This window comes from Dama dama, chromosome 1 (assembly GCF_033118175.1).
Source record: "Dama dama isolate Ldn47 chromosome 1, ASM3311817v1, whole genome shotgun sequence".
Classification (NCBI taxonomy): Eukaryota; Metazoa; Chordata; class Mammalia; order Artiodactyla; family Cervidae; genus Dama; species Dama dama.
This window is the reverse complement of record NC_083681.1, coordinates 16,558,732-16,573,418: the sequence shown is the minus strand read 5'-3', so window position 1 is coordinate 16,573,418 and position 14,687 is coordinate 16,558,732. Positions and strand designations below refer to the sequence as shown.

The window sequence follows — 14,687 nt, the reverse complement described above, 5'->3', positions numbered from 1 at the left end:
CTAATCCAGGGTGTTCTTTCTACACTGGAGTCCCTTTTGGTCTTTCTTGAAAGATCCTATCCCTTAACTGAATCAGCTTGCTTCAGAAAAAAAATGTTAATGATATGCTGGTGACCGTGGAGAAAACATAGACTTTAGAGTTGAACCTGCACTTGACCTCTGGCTTGCTTCTTACTTCTAAGAGTTTGGCCTTCTGCAGGACTGCCCTGTCTGCTTGGCTTGCACCCTGCTGTGACTTCCTGGAATAAAGTCCAACATCCTTGCTTGGACCGCGAGGCTGGCCCTGTTGGTCTAGGCTCTCCTGACCTCACCAGCTTCACCTTGTGTCACTCCCCAGCCCTCACTTTCTGCCCCAGCTGCCTGGCGTGTTGTCACTCTTTGGGAGGACCATACTTCTTTCCACCTGCTGGGTACGTTCTCTTGCCCCTCTCCTATGAACACCTCAGGTCTCAGCTTCAATTTCACTTCCCTAGGAAAGTCTTCTTGGATGATCAAACTGAGCCAGCTTCCTCCGTTAGGTGTTGTCATAGCAGCATGACTTGCCCTTGGTGACTCTCATCCCTGCCACAATTGATCAATTACTTGTACTTGTTTAACTCAAGCTCCGCTCCAAGAATAGGAGCTCTAGGAGGGCAGAGATAGGTATTCCCAGTGCTGAGGTCAAGCGAAGGTGCTCAGTAAATACCATACGAATGAACGAACCCATCGAGCCTCAGTTTTTTCTTTTGTAAAGTGGAGATGCCTCACTGGAAGATTGTCAGCATTAAATCCTTTATTGATTTAAGGCTTCCGCTCAGTGCTTGCTAGCAGCATAGAACTCAATAAACGGTGAATTTAATTTCCTCTACCTTCTTCCTATTCGGACAATGTCCCCAAGGCACCATGCCTGCCGAAATATCTAAGAAAGATGGAATTATATTCCGGATAGTTTTAGGTCAAAGCCTATTTCATGCGTTCTGCGTCTTCGAATACCAATCTCCGGCCGATGGTCTATGTGGCAACTAGCTCTCCAGGAACCAGCACATTTGACATAGCTGGGCACCTCACTCCCAGATGGACAGGATAACAGAGCGCTTACTGTAGTCTGTAGGCATTGTTTTCCCAGGGTCAGAACCTTAAACTAATCCTCCTGCTGAATATGAAACAGATGAAACGGGGAGCAGCTGCTCTTCTCAGCTGGTGAGCCGCTGGAGCTGAAGCAGTGTGGTGTTCAGGTGTCTTTCCCCTCAAAGTCCAGACAGAGTGACAACAAGGCTGCTCAGATGTGTGCTTACCTGGAAACCTCCGGCCATGTTTTCCTCCGGAAAGAAAACGCAGAGTTCTCTCCCTTCCCCCACAGCTGGAATCCGGAAGCTCCAAGACAAAGAACGTGTTTCCGCCTCAGCAGGCTCTTTGGATTGTCAGACTTCTCCCAGCCCTTGACCCTCTGCTGCTTTGGAAACTTGGGAGTGGGCAAAGAACCTGATACCTCCCCATTCCTCACCCTTGTCTTTTTATAAGCATAAGGGGAGGCAAGATGCAGCACATACAGGGTTGTAGGCAATATAGAAGGCATGTCACAAACCCCTTAGAACAAGCTATGGATGGGTCAAGTTTATGCTTAAGTCAAAGGGAAAGTTCCTTCTAAATATAATGTAAAGCAACAGAGCTAGTTTTAAGACCAGGAGTAGAAAATTAGTCCTGGAACCAAGACTTGTCACTTGTTACTCTCTGTGTGGCCTTGGGTAATTATTTCACCTTTCTAAAAAAAACTAAGTTTCTCATCTGTAAAGGGACCATAGTCTTATAGACCAGGGATTAGCAAGATTTTTTTTTTTTGTAAAGAATGAGTTAGTACACAGTCATCAAGACAGTATGATACTGGCATAAAGATAGAAATATAGACCAATGGAACAAGATAGAAAGCCCAGAGAAAAATCCATGCTCCCTATGGGCACCTTATCTTTGACAAAGGAGGCAAGAATATACAATGGAGAATTGACCTCTTCAATAAGTGGTGCTGGAAAAACTGGACAACTACGTGTAAAAGAGTGAAATTAGAACACTTCCTAACACTATATACAAAACCAAAATAAAAATAGATTAAAGATAAAATGGATTAAAGTAAGGCCAGAACCTATACAGCTCTTAGAGAAAAACATAGAAAGTACACTCTGGCATGCATCACAGCAATATTCTCTCTGACCCATCCCCTAGATTAATGGAAATATAAACAAAAATAAACAATGGAACCTAATAAAACTTAGAAGCATTTGCACAGCAAAGGAAACTATAAACATGATGAAAAGACAACCCTCACAATGGGAGAAAATAATTGCAAATGAAGCAACTGACAAAGGGTTGATCTCCAAAATATATAAGCAGCTCATATAGCTCAATATCCGAAAAACAAACAACCCAATCAAAAAATGGGCAGAAGACCTAAACAGACATTTCTCCAAAGAAGACATACAGATGGCCAAAAAAAAAAACCACACACACAAAAAAACACATGAAAAGATGCTCAACATCATTCATTTTTAGAGAAATGTAAATCAAAACTACAGTGAGATATCACCTCACTCCAGTCAGAAAGGCCATTATCAAAAAATCTACAAATAGTAAATGCTGGAGAGGGTGTGGAGAAAAGGGAGCCCTCCTGTTGGTGGGAATGTAAACTGATGCAGCCATTATGGAAAACAGTATGGAGATTCCTTAAAAATTAGGAATAAATCTACCACACGATTCAGCAATCCCACTGCTGAGTCTATACCCTGAGAAAATCACAGTTCTAAAAGACACATGTACCTCAGTGTTCATTGCAGCAATATTTACAATAGTCAGGACATGGAAGCAACCTGGATGTCCATCAACAGATGAATGGACAAAGAAGTTGTGGTACATATACACAATGGAATATTGCTTGGCTACAAAAAAAGGAACAAATCTGAGTCAGTTGTAGCAAGGTGGGTGACCCTAGAGCCTCTTATACAAGTGAAGTGAGTCAGTTGGAAAAGTAGGTATCACATATTAATGTATATATATATGGAATCTATAAAAATAATACAGATGAATCTAGTAGAGAACATACTGTGGACACAGTTGGGGAAGGTGAGGGTGGGATGAATTGAGAAAGTACCACTGGCATATATACACGATCATGTGTTAACTAGATAGTTAGTGGGAGATTGCTAAATAACATAGGGAGCTCTGTGATGACCTAGAGGAGTGGGATGGAGGAGGGGAGGGGGAGGCTCAAGGGAGAAGATATATATATATATAAAATTATGACTGATATTGTTGTATGGCAGAAACTAACATGAAATTGTAAAGCAATTTTCCATCAATTAAAAAAATAAATAAAATTTAAAAAAGAATAAATATCTCAGGCTTTGCAGCATATATAGTCTTTGTGGCATACCTTTTTTGTTTGTTTGTTTTATTGAAGCACAATTGCTTTGCAATGTTGCATTAGCTTCTGCAGTACAAGGAAGTGAATCAGCTGTTTGTACACATAGATTCCTTCCCTCTCCGATCTCCCTCCCATCTCACCCCCATCCCACCCATCCAGGTCACTACAGAGCACCGAGCTTGGGCTCCCTGTGCTATACAGGCGGTTCCCACTAGCTATGTAGTGTATATATATATATATACATATATATATATATATATATATATATATATATATGTCAAACCTTCAACAATGTATGAACTATTCTGAACTTGTGGGCTATACAAAAAAACAGGCCAGGGCCAGATTTGGCAACTCCTGTTTAGGCTTATTGTGAAGATGAAAGCAGATAGAATATAAGAAATGTTTCGGATTGAACCTGAAACATAGCAAATTCTCAGTGAATGATAGGTATAATGATTCCTACCTGGTGGCTGTGTAGAGGGCTAGCTAAAAGCAATAGCAGAACTTTCAAGACTTCCAGCTCCTCAGCCATACACACATGCAATAGGACAAATGTTTACAAAGAGTATAAACAGGACAAATTAGTATCATTAATGTGATCCTCATTATTTGATGCAAAGAATTTGAAAATAAAATATGGTCAAGGGTATTGGGGCTAACAGACTTTTCTGAGGACCCACTGTGTGTCAGGACTCTGCTGCTGCTACTGCTAAGTCGCGTCAGTCATGTCCGACTCTGTGCGACCCCATAGATGGCAGCCCACCAGGCTCCCCCGTCCCCGGGATTCTCCAGGCAAGAACGCTGGAGTGGGTTGCCATGTCCTTCTCAGGACTCGATGATGTGCTGTTTCACAACAGTGCTGCTAGATAGGTTTTACTGTTCCTGTTACAGAAGAGACACAGAGCAAGGGGGATATCCCTGGAAACCAAATGTGTCTGCCCAGGACCTCCAAGTTGCGCAATTTTTTTTCCCCAATTTTTATTATTTATTTATTTACTTGAAGTATGGTTGATTTTACAATGTTGTGTGAGTTTCAGGTGTGCCGCAAAATGATTCAGATATATATATATATAATGTATATAAGATATATATATTATCATATATATATATATATATATATATATTACTTTTTCAGATCTAGAGACACATACTGACTGAAAATGAAGTATTCCGAGCAAATAGAAAACAAAAGAAAGCTGGAGTAGCAATACTTACATCAGACAAAATAGACTTTAAAGTAGACTGTTACAAGAGACAAAGAAGGTCACTACATAATGATCAATGGATCAATCCAAGAAGATATAACAATCTTAAATATTTATATATCACCCAACATAGGAGCACCTCAATACGTAAGGCAAAAGTTAACAGATAGGATGTCATGGTCCTCTGACTCTTACATCCATGCTTTTTCTAATGTACATACCTTGGCATCAACTTTTGCCTCTTAACCTTGGAATAGGTGGCTGACTGCTGAATGGGATTTAATGAATGGTTCAAACTGTAAGTCACTCAGTCGTGCCTGACTCTTTGTGACCCCATGGACCATAGTCTACCAGGCTCCTCTGTCCATGTAATTCTCCAGGCAAGAATACTGGAGTGGATTGCCATTCCCTTCTTCAGGGGATCTTCCCAACCAAAGGATTGAGCCCGGGTCTCCTGCATTGTAGGCAGATTCTTTACCATCTGAGCCACCAGGGAAGCCCTAGTAGTTCAAAGTCTGTTTCTAATTGTACACCTTCTCTCTGTCAAAATCTATGCTAGACACAATGAAATCTATGTCAAATCTATGTTTCTAACTGTACACCTTCTCTCTGTCAAAATCTATGCTAGACAAAATGAAAAAAAGAAAAAAGAAGAAGAGTATGGCTTGATCCCTTTTGTTGAAGAACCAAGTCTAGTAGGAAAGATACCATGCAGGTAGCTAGCTAATCATGATACCTTTCATGAGGTATTCATGACAGTATTCTATTAGTAGTGTTTGGTGGAAAATTCAAGTCAGGTTTTGCCTTTAGGAAGTCATTGTGACAATGCCTGGATTTATATTAAAAAGACACAACTTCCATCCTATCACAATCTCTTCATTTCAATATGGTATTTTCATTGGCTTCCCATTACCCAGAGAGTGAAGTTCAGACTTCTTGGATCCTCTGCCAGGCTTTATGCCGAAGATTCTCAGTAGGTATGTCAGATCTGCTGAGATGAGGCTGTAGACTGAATTGTTCAAACCCAATTCCCAGTGAGATGGTATTTGGAGGTGGGGCCTCTAATCAGGTTGGAGTCCTCAGGAGTGGGATTAGTGTCCTTATAAAAGAGACACTGGAGACATGTCTTGTTCCTTTGGTCATGTGAGGTTATAGTGGGAAGATTGCTCTTGATGAGGAAGTGGGTCCTCACCGGACACTGAATCTACTGGAGCCATGTTCTCAGACTTCCTCTCAGACTTCCAGCCTCCAGAACTGGAAGGAATAAGTTTCTGTTGTTTTTAGGCCTTTGGTATTTTGTTATTGTGGGGCTTCCCAGATGGCTCAGTGGTAAAGAGTCCTCCTGCAATGCAGGAGACCTGGGTTCGATCCCTGGGTTCGGAAGATTCCCTGAAGAAGGGCATGGCAACACACTCCCATGGACAGGGGAGCCTGGTGGGCTACAGTCTGTGGGGTCGCAAAAAGTCAATGACTTAGCAGGTAAACAACAATTTTGTTATTGTAGCCCGAACAGACTAAGACAGATGGTGACAGCCTTGTCCACTTACCTTGGTTTGTACTACAAATGTGATCATTATTCCACATGTGCCTCAACCTGAAATGGTTTGGGAAGCCTTGTCCTTCACAACCTGTCCCTGACTTTCTTGCCAAATTTCCTTCAGCTGTCTTTTCACACACGGGATCTGTTTCTTGTTCCTTGTCCATTTGCCATGTTTCCCAGCCTACACACCTTTGCTCCGATGGTTCGTTCTGTCTGGAAGTCTTGCCTGATTCTTTCCACCACTTCTGTGTAGCCTGCAAATTCTTGGGAAAAAAAAAAAAAAAAAAACACCCATAAGTGACCTCTTTCATAAAGGATTCCCTGCATTCGTTGTCCTTTTTTATGGCATTTGCCATCTGTTTCATCACTTAGTAGTGAAAGGACTTAGAGCTGGGTCTGGCACATAGTAGGGCTCAGGAGGCCGACTGGCCAGCCTGCCTGCCTTCCCTGGTCTATCTGTGGGATCTTAGGAAAATTACTTAAATCAGTGGTTCTTAAACATAGCTGCACATCAGGTGACCTGAGGAGGTTTTGTTTAATAACCTGATGCCCAGGCCATACTGCAAGTCAATGAAACTAGAAACTCTAGAGGATGGTTTCAAGTATCAAGAGTTCCCCAGGTGACTCCTACATGCAGCCAGGGTCCAGAGCCACTGCTTTGAACAAACAGAGCCTGGTTTCTTCATTCCAAAAATTAAATGCAATGTTTGCAGCAGCTTGGCATTATGCTTGCTGCATACTGAGTAGGCAGTAACTGTTAATTATTGCATTTTATGCCAGCTTTGCATTTCTTGGCCAAAAGTGCCTTGCATATAGTAGGTATAGAAATAAATGCTGGTGGAATAAATGAATGCTCTTTGAGAAGGCCTCTGGGAAACACCCAGCAGGTTGTTGCAGAGAGCTGGCCTTAATGTGGAACTAAAAGTTGTACCTGAAGCAGACACGGAGGTGTGGTCATTCCTGGGTGCAGAAAATGGGGAAGAAGTGGAGGGGGGTGGGTACTGGCTTTATAAGATTTAAAAACAATAATAAAACCAACTACAAATCTATCTCCTTTTTATGATCATCTCCCACTGGAAATTCTTAACAGTACCGGTGATAAAATGCTTCTTGCTGGGGTAGACTTCTCCCAGTTACACGCCCTCTCTGCCTTATCTTTCCACTACTGGCTCAGAGCCTAATGAGCTAAATGGCTGGAGAAAGAAACAAGGGAACTGTAAATTATAAATTAAGTCATATAAAGCCAGACTAAGTAATTAAACTGTGGACCCATAATTAAATACTTGTATAGCATTTGGGCCCTGAGATTTCTTCCTGCCATAATGGTTTGGTGGTCTGTGAGGTGGGCTGATGACTCATACGAGGTCCTGGGGCCAAGTGGTGCCAAGGTCACTGTCTGAAGATAAGGATCCTTGAGGGACAGTGTTGGATATGGTCAAAGGCACAGAAAGGAGATTTTTCAGGGTAAACGGTGAGGAGCAGAAAACCCCAGGCCCCCTGGAGCATGTGAGAAGTGGTAGTAGCATCCTAGATTAGTGAACGAAGGCCCAGCAGGAAACAGTGGGGGTCTTCCCATTGCTGGCTCTAGCCCACCTTTCACTTTTCACTTCCTCCCCTCCCCTTCACATACCCACCTAGAGCCACAGAGGTCAATATGCCTTCTTTGAGCAGCCTCCTTTTCACATCTCTGCACCCTTGCCTGTGATATTGCCTATGTACCCATCCCTTCTCCATTCTTAAAAAAAAATTTAATGAAAAAAAAAAAAGGAATGCTCTATGAATTTGTGTGTCATTCTTGTGCAGGGGCCATGCTAATCTCTGCATCATTCCAATTTTAGTATATGTGTTGTTGCCCAAGCGAACACCCTTCTCCATCCTTCACCAGGCAACTTAGTACTTCAGAAGTTAGCTCCAGGGGCCCTATGGAGTCTTTTTCCTGACTCATTCAGGCAGTGGCAAGCCTTCCTCTGGGAAGCCCAGGTGGCTCAGCGGTAAAGAATTCACCTGCCAATGCTGGTGGTACAGGAAACATGGGTTCAATCCCTGGGTCGAGAAGATTCCCTGGAGAAGGAAAATGGCAACCCACTCCAGTACTCTTGCCTAGAGAATCTCATGGACAGAGGAGTCTGGCGGGCTACGTCCACGGGGTTGCAAAGTTGGACACAACTGAGCAACCGAGCCTGAGAAGTCTTCCTCTGGCCCACACAGTGACCTTATGGGGTAACAGTTCTCTGCGGAGTCTCTCCCCTGTAAGGCCCTGAGTAACAGAGTCTCTGTTCAAAGCTCCTACAAAGTGCCTGGCAGGATGGAAGGTGCTTAACACCCCACTGTTGCGTGAGTGAGTGAGTGACCAAAGGACAGACAGACCTGCATAGAAGGAGAGGTGATATTATCCTTGTTTTTCAGAGTTAGATGGTCAGCTCAGGGGCTCTGTCTTGTTCAGCTTCCTGTAGGCAGCACCCAGTGTGGCGCTCAGCAGACAGAAATCGCACCATGAATATTTGCTAGGTGAATAAGAGGCAACTGAAAAGAGATAGACTTTGGCACAAATTCCCCTCCTCCCGAAGAAATAAACCAGGTAAGCTAAGTGTACTGCTAGGACAGGTGTCAGTATCCACTGGTGTTTACAAAACATCACTGTGTATATTAACAAAAGCTAGGGGAGGGCAGGCAAGGCACTCCAGGTCTAAGATCAAGGGGAGATTTGTTGGGGGTGGCGGAGGCAAGGGATGGGAGAAAGGGATGTGGAGCTTGGGAGGCCCAGACGGGGAAGCAGGGAAGGAGGAGGAGACCGTGATGAAAGGTCCTGAGCTGCCTTCAAAGGGAGGTCACAGGAGAGATGGGGGCTTGAGAGGGAGTGGTTTGTGGGGAGGAGCATGGTCCGCTGTTCGATAAGCAGCATGAATGGCCAAGAAATGCTTTCAGAGTGAGACAAAGAGGAGAGAAAACGGGGAGGTGGGGGGATTGGACCGAGAGGGCCTTTGAGGAACCCAGGGGTGAGGCCTGGCTGTTTACTTGCCCACAATCACCCAGGGTGGTCTGGAAACACACCAAGGTTTGACATCGGCTCGTAACAGGTAAAGAAGCGGGACTTTGTTCTAGCTGGGAGCTGCATGATGGGAGGGCCTGCCTCCTTCATTTATTAAATGTGGGGGCTTGGGATGACTCTAAATCTCCAGGTCCTTCTAATGTCCAGTGGGGATAATCAAAGTACCCATCTCTTAGAGGGCTTATGAGAGTTCACTAAGTTGATACAGATAAGCAGGGCCTGAGCCTAGTAATTGCTCAATAAATATCAGTACTAGTAATTATTTCTAATATATCATTGGGCATTTCACTAGCAGAGTCCATGTTTTTCTGTGTTTTTTTTTTAGCATTCCTTACAAAAGGGTCTTTGAGCATTCCTTACTCCAGAGGGAGCAGAAGGGAGAAGTTGGATGGGAGAGAATTAGACATTCCCTTAGGCATTTTTTCCTTTGGGATGTTCTGTCATATGACCAGTCTGTTATGAAGTTTTGAAGTTTTGTTGTTCCCTAAAGCGGAACACAGTAGTCAGCTGTGTGAATTTGGGGATGTCATGTTCCCTCATCTCTGGTAGCTCTCTCCACTCCATGAGGACACAGATTCTAAGTTGGTCAAGGGCCGAGAGGGGAGTGGGGAGATAGGTGGGCACTGGCAGGTGCTACAAAGACCAGTTTGGTTGATCAAGGACATCTGAGACCTGTGTGAAGTCAAGGGGCTGCCCAGGCATGGTCTCCAGTCTCACCATCCTTGGAAGTCCCCGGGATGGCTGTAGACGCTGCACTGGGGGAGAGGTGGAGAGAGGGTTGGCCCCAAGGGCAGCTGCTCTGGTTACACAGTGTCCAGGAAAGAGCTACAGTGGAGCCAGAGGACATTCATGCCCCGTGGAGCCATCTGTTTCTCTGTAGCCCTGCATTGGGCTTCCCAGGTGGCTCAGTGGTAAAGAATAGCCTGCCAGCCAGAAGACGTGGGTTCGATCCCTGGGTCAGGAAGATCCCCTTGCATAGGAAATGACAGCCCACTCCAATATTCGTGCCTGGGAAATACCACGGACAGAGGAGCCTGGCAGGCTACAGTCCACCATGGGGTCTCAAAAGAGTCAGACATGACTAAGCGACTAAACAGCTGCAGCTACGGCCGCAGCCTTGCATTACAGGATAGTCAGGTATGAACCGAGTTCGGTGCTACAATGTTTTATCAGACCATATGTCCCATCGTGTACATCCCCTCTATATCAACCCTTACAGGCTGAACAAAATTGCAAGAAAACCCCTGCCCTCTCCGCCTACACCCTCAAGTTCCTTCAAGTCATCTGTAATTTGAGAAAATATTTTTTTTTCAATACACAAAGGCTATTTTCTCTGCCTCAATCTCTCTTTCTGTCTTTCTCTCTCCCTTTCCCCAAAGACATGTTTTTCTGTAAATACTGCAGCTCAGCTCTGAATCACAGATCAAAGCATTGCTTCTTCATTCATCTTTTGAGGCCAAATTGCAATTTATAATGTCTGTGGTTTGCACTCATCTGTCTCCGTGTCATCTCGCTTTAAATCAGCAGAAAGCAACCCACAATAACGTGGGGAAGTGCCCTGCGGAAGCAGAGAGTGTAATCTGAGCCCAGTGTTCCTGAGCCTCTGTACCCACAGGTAGAACGATCTGGGGCCTTGATTGTATCCGACATTAATCTTGGTAAACAACTTGTTTTGATGAAAGTTGAAAGCCAGATGAAGCAAGGGAAACTCACAGTTATCAGAAAAGAAAATGTGATGCTTTCCTATTTCCACCCCTTCCTGCACTTTTCAGAGACATCTAAGACTTTGTCTCTTTGGGCCAAATAGAGGGGGTGTGGAGTTAGGCTGTTTTCCTCAGAGAACATGCTAATAGACGGTTCTGGAGCTTTTAGGGAATTGGACTTTTGCAGAGCCAGGTCAGAGTCTAGGCTTTGGGAGGAGTCCTGGAGAGTTGTAGGTGTTTTTTTTTTTTTTTCTTCTTTCTTTCTGCTTTCCTCCTCAAAAGAAAAACATTCCTGAAGACAGATATTATGCCTGGTTATTCAACCTACTTGCTTGTCTCCTGGGGACAGGGCTGACACTAATGTTGTTTGCTGTCAGCTTTTGGGATGAAACACTGTACCTTAGAGACTCCACAGCCTAATGGGGGGTATGACAGACCAATATCACCTGCACTAATGCAAAGCGCTTTCCTGGATGGACTCAGGTTAAATACATTATTGAATAAAAAGTTTATTTTTAAGCACACATGCTTATTAAAATGATAGTATGAATAATCCTCATTCTTACTGAATTTGTCTAGGAGACTTAAGGAGCTTAGTTGTCACTCAGGCCAAGCAATGGAAGTTTTGATAAGTTGGTGTCTCCGATCCTGGGAGTGCCTCAGAGTTTAATTTAGGCTCAACTCCCTCCAGGCTACTAGATCTGCCTGCCCTACTTTCCCAGAGACAGGGACTAGGGAAGAGCTCCTTCTTTGATCTTCTCTTGGGGAATATACTCACCATGGGAAAGCTGGGGGGTGGGGGTGGTTGGTGGAGGTTAGGGGAGATGAAAGAATCTGGTTAAAATTCCTAGGTTCAGACTTCTCTGAGAAGGGGATGCACTGTCAAAACACTGTGATGTGCTTCAATTTACAAAGCAATTTCAGATTAAAATGTCCTATGTAAGGTAAGCAGGGTGGGAGACATTATTGATGAAGAAATCATATTTAATCTTTAATGAGAGATAAAGCAATTGCTTGCCCAGAATTACTCAGCTACTACATGGCAAGCGGAAATCTCCAAATCCAGTGTCTCTTTCTTCCTTTCTCTTAAAAAAAAAAAAAGAAAAGTTATTTATTTACTTGGCTACATCTTATTTTAGTTGTAGCATGTAGGCTTAGTTGCTCTGCGGCATGTGGGATCTTGGTTCCCAGACCAGGGATCAAACTCACATTCTCTGCATTGAAAGGCAGATTCTTAACCACTGAGCCACCAAGGAAGTCCCCCAGTATATTTTTTTAATTTAAATCTGATCATGGAGACCTACAAGACTAATCACTGTGTAAGCACAGATGCATATCTACAGGTAACACAGATCACTCAGAACTCACCGTCATGGAGCAAGGTAGGAGTGAGCATCCCCATTTTTGCATGTGGGTAAACTAAGCCTCAGTGAGGTTAAGCCTCTTTCCCAACATCACTCAGCTGCCAAGTGGCAGAGCTTGGATTACAAAACAATCTTCTGGTGCTAAGTCCAGGGCTCTTGCTAATTTCACTTTTCTGGGCATTGAAAAATAACTTGGAAAGAAAGGCAAAGATTCCTTTGCTATCCTGAATTGTCTGGATTGAAGGTCTGCAGTAGGAAACTGATGCAAAGTGAAGAGTTTATTTTTCCATAAAGACATAAGATTGTAATGGCTAGTCTCTTGCCCTAATTATGCACCGTGTAATTGTGTCCCTTCCTACTGAAGACAATGATACTTTATGGAAGATATGTAAATGTGCGGGATGATTTTGCAATGCGGGTTGTCAGAGTCAGAGAATAAATGGACAAGGGGCAGAGCAGTGGTGGGGCACATGTGGTGGACACAGAATTCTGATGTAGAAAAAGAAGGTTTTGAGAGAAGACAAGTTGGTTAAAAGTAAGGATTGGAGACACATTGAACAGTAAAAAGCATAGAATCTAGAAAGTGAGTGGTTTTGAGAATCTAATGAAAACAAAAGACTCACTCTCTGAATAACTTTATATGCTCATACTGCTGTTTTCTTAACCTAAATCCTGAGTTAAGCATCCTTGGACTAGAGGGAAGGTAAAAGGGACTTAAAGAATCATTTATTAAGCTCAGCTGGCCAGTCAGGGATCAGGAATTGAGACCTGTGTAGGGGGGAGCTTCCCTGCTTGCTCAGTCGTGTCTGACTCTTTGCCACTCCATGGACTGTAGCCCACCAGCTCCTCTGTCCATGGAATTTTCCAGGCAAGAATACTGGAGTAGGTTACCATTTCCTCCTCCAGGAGATATTTCCAACTCATGGATCAAACCCACATCTCTTGTGTTTCCTGCATTGGCATTCGTGTAGGGGTAGACTACATGGAATCCAGGAGAGAAAGGAGCTGTTATATGACCTGCAGTTGGGGTCTGGAAGGGAGATTGCATTTGGAACCAGTCGGAAGCCCCAAAAGCCAAGGCAGGCAGCCTGGGGGAAACGGGCAGAGCTAGTTGCTGGGCAGACCCACACCAGATGGGAACTGGTGACTAGCCTGGGGGCACCATCATATTAGTGAACATCATGTACTCTGAAATGCCCATTTTGTAGTCAAGTAAATCATCTCTTAATGGCATCCTGAGAGCATTCTCCTTACAGATTCAGAGCAACAGGAGGAAAAGGGCCAGGGAGAGCATCCAGTCACCACCCCAACATGACACCTCCAAAGAAAGAAGCAGATTGTACCAGCCGTCATCAGGGACTAGAGACTGAGGGAGTACTGGGAGATCTGGTCCCCAGAGTCCAAAGTGGCCTTGTGAAGGGTGGTCTTGGTCAGTGTCACCTAGGGGAAACGTTGGGGTGTCAGATTTCAGCTCCATACTTGTCAGCTAACTTTATAGCAAATTAGAGGTTATGACTTTGGTTAGTTGCTAAGTCGTGTCCGACTCTTTTGCGACCCCATGGACTGTAGCCCACCAGGCTCCTCCATCCATGGGATTCTCCAGGCAACAATACTGGAGTGGGTTGCCATTTCCTTCTCCAGGGGACCTTTCCAACGCAGGGTCGAATCTGCATCTCCTGCATTGACATCAGTATAAAGGTAAGTGGCTCTTTGCTTATACAGTGTTGGTGGGAAGTAAATTAGTGTAGCCACTGTATGCAAGTTTCTCAGAAAACTAAAAGTAGAACTATTACATGACCCTGCAATTCCACTCCTGGGTAGATATCCAGAAAAAAGGCACTAATTGAAAAAGATACATGCACTCCAGTGTTCATAGCAGCATTATTAACAATTACTAAGATATGGAAGCAAGCTAAGTGTCCGCAGACAGATGAACGGATATGAAGATGTGATACACACACACACACAATGGAATACTACTTAGTCATAAAAAAGAATGAAATTTGGCCATTTGCAGCAACATAGATGGACTTGGAGGGCGATATGCTAAGTGAACTATGTCAGACAAAGAAAGACAAATACTGTATGATATCACTTATATGTGGAATCTAAAATATGCAACAAACTAGTAAATATAACAGAAAAGAAACAGTCTCACAGATGTAAAGAACAAATTAGTAATTACCAGTGGGGGAGATGGAGGTACACAATACTGAGTGTAAATAAGTTGAAGGACAACACAGGGAATACAGCCAATATTTTGTAATAACTGTAAATAGAAAATAACCTTTAAAAATTGTATACAAAATAAAAAATTAGAACAACAAAAAAGGTAAATGGCTCTTTTAGAACACTCCATGCTTTGAAATTCGGGGGATTTCTCACAAAGGTAGGCTTTCCTGCTGGCTCAGACGGTAAAGATCCTGCCTGCA

At 43.7% G+C, this 14,687-nt stretch overlaps 1 non-coding gene across 1 annotated transcript; it reads right to left on the bottom strand.

The window, feature by feature from the left end:
- Nucleotides 1-7,896: 7,896 nt before the first annotated feature.
- On the bottom strand, nucleotides 7,897-8,004 carry LOC133064783 (U6 spliceosomal RNA). Its single transcript, XR_009694717.1, has one exon. It is a non-coding gene; the product is annotated as a U6 spliceosomal RNA (small nuclear RNA).
- Between the last annotated feature and the right edge of the window lie 6,683 nt (nucleotides 8,005-14,687).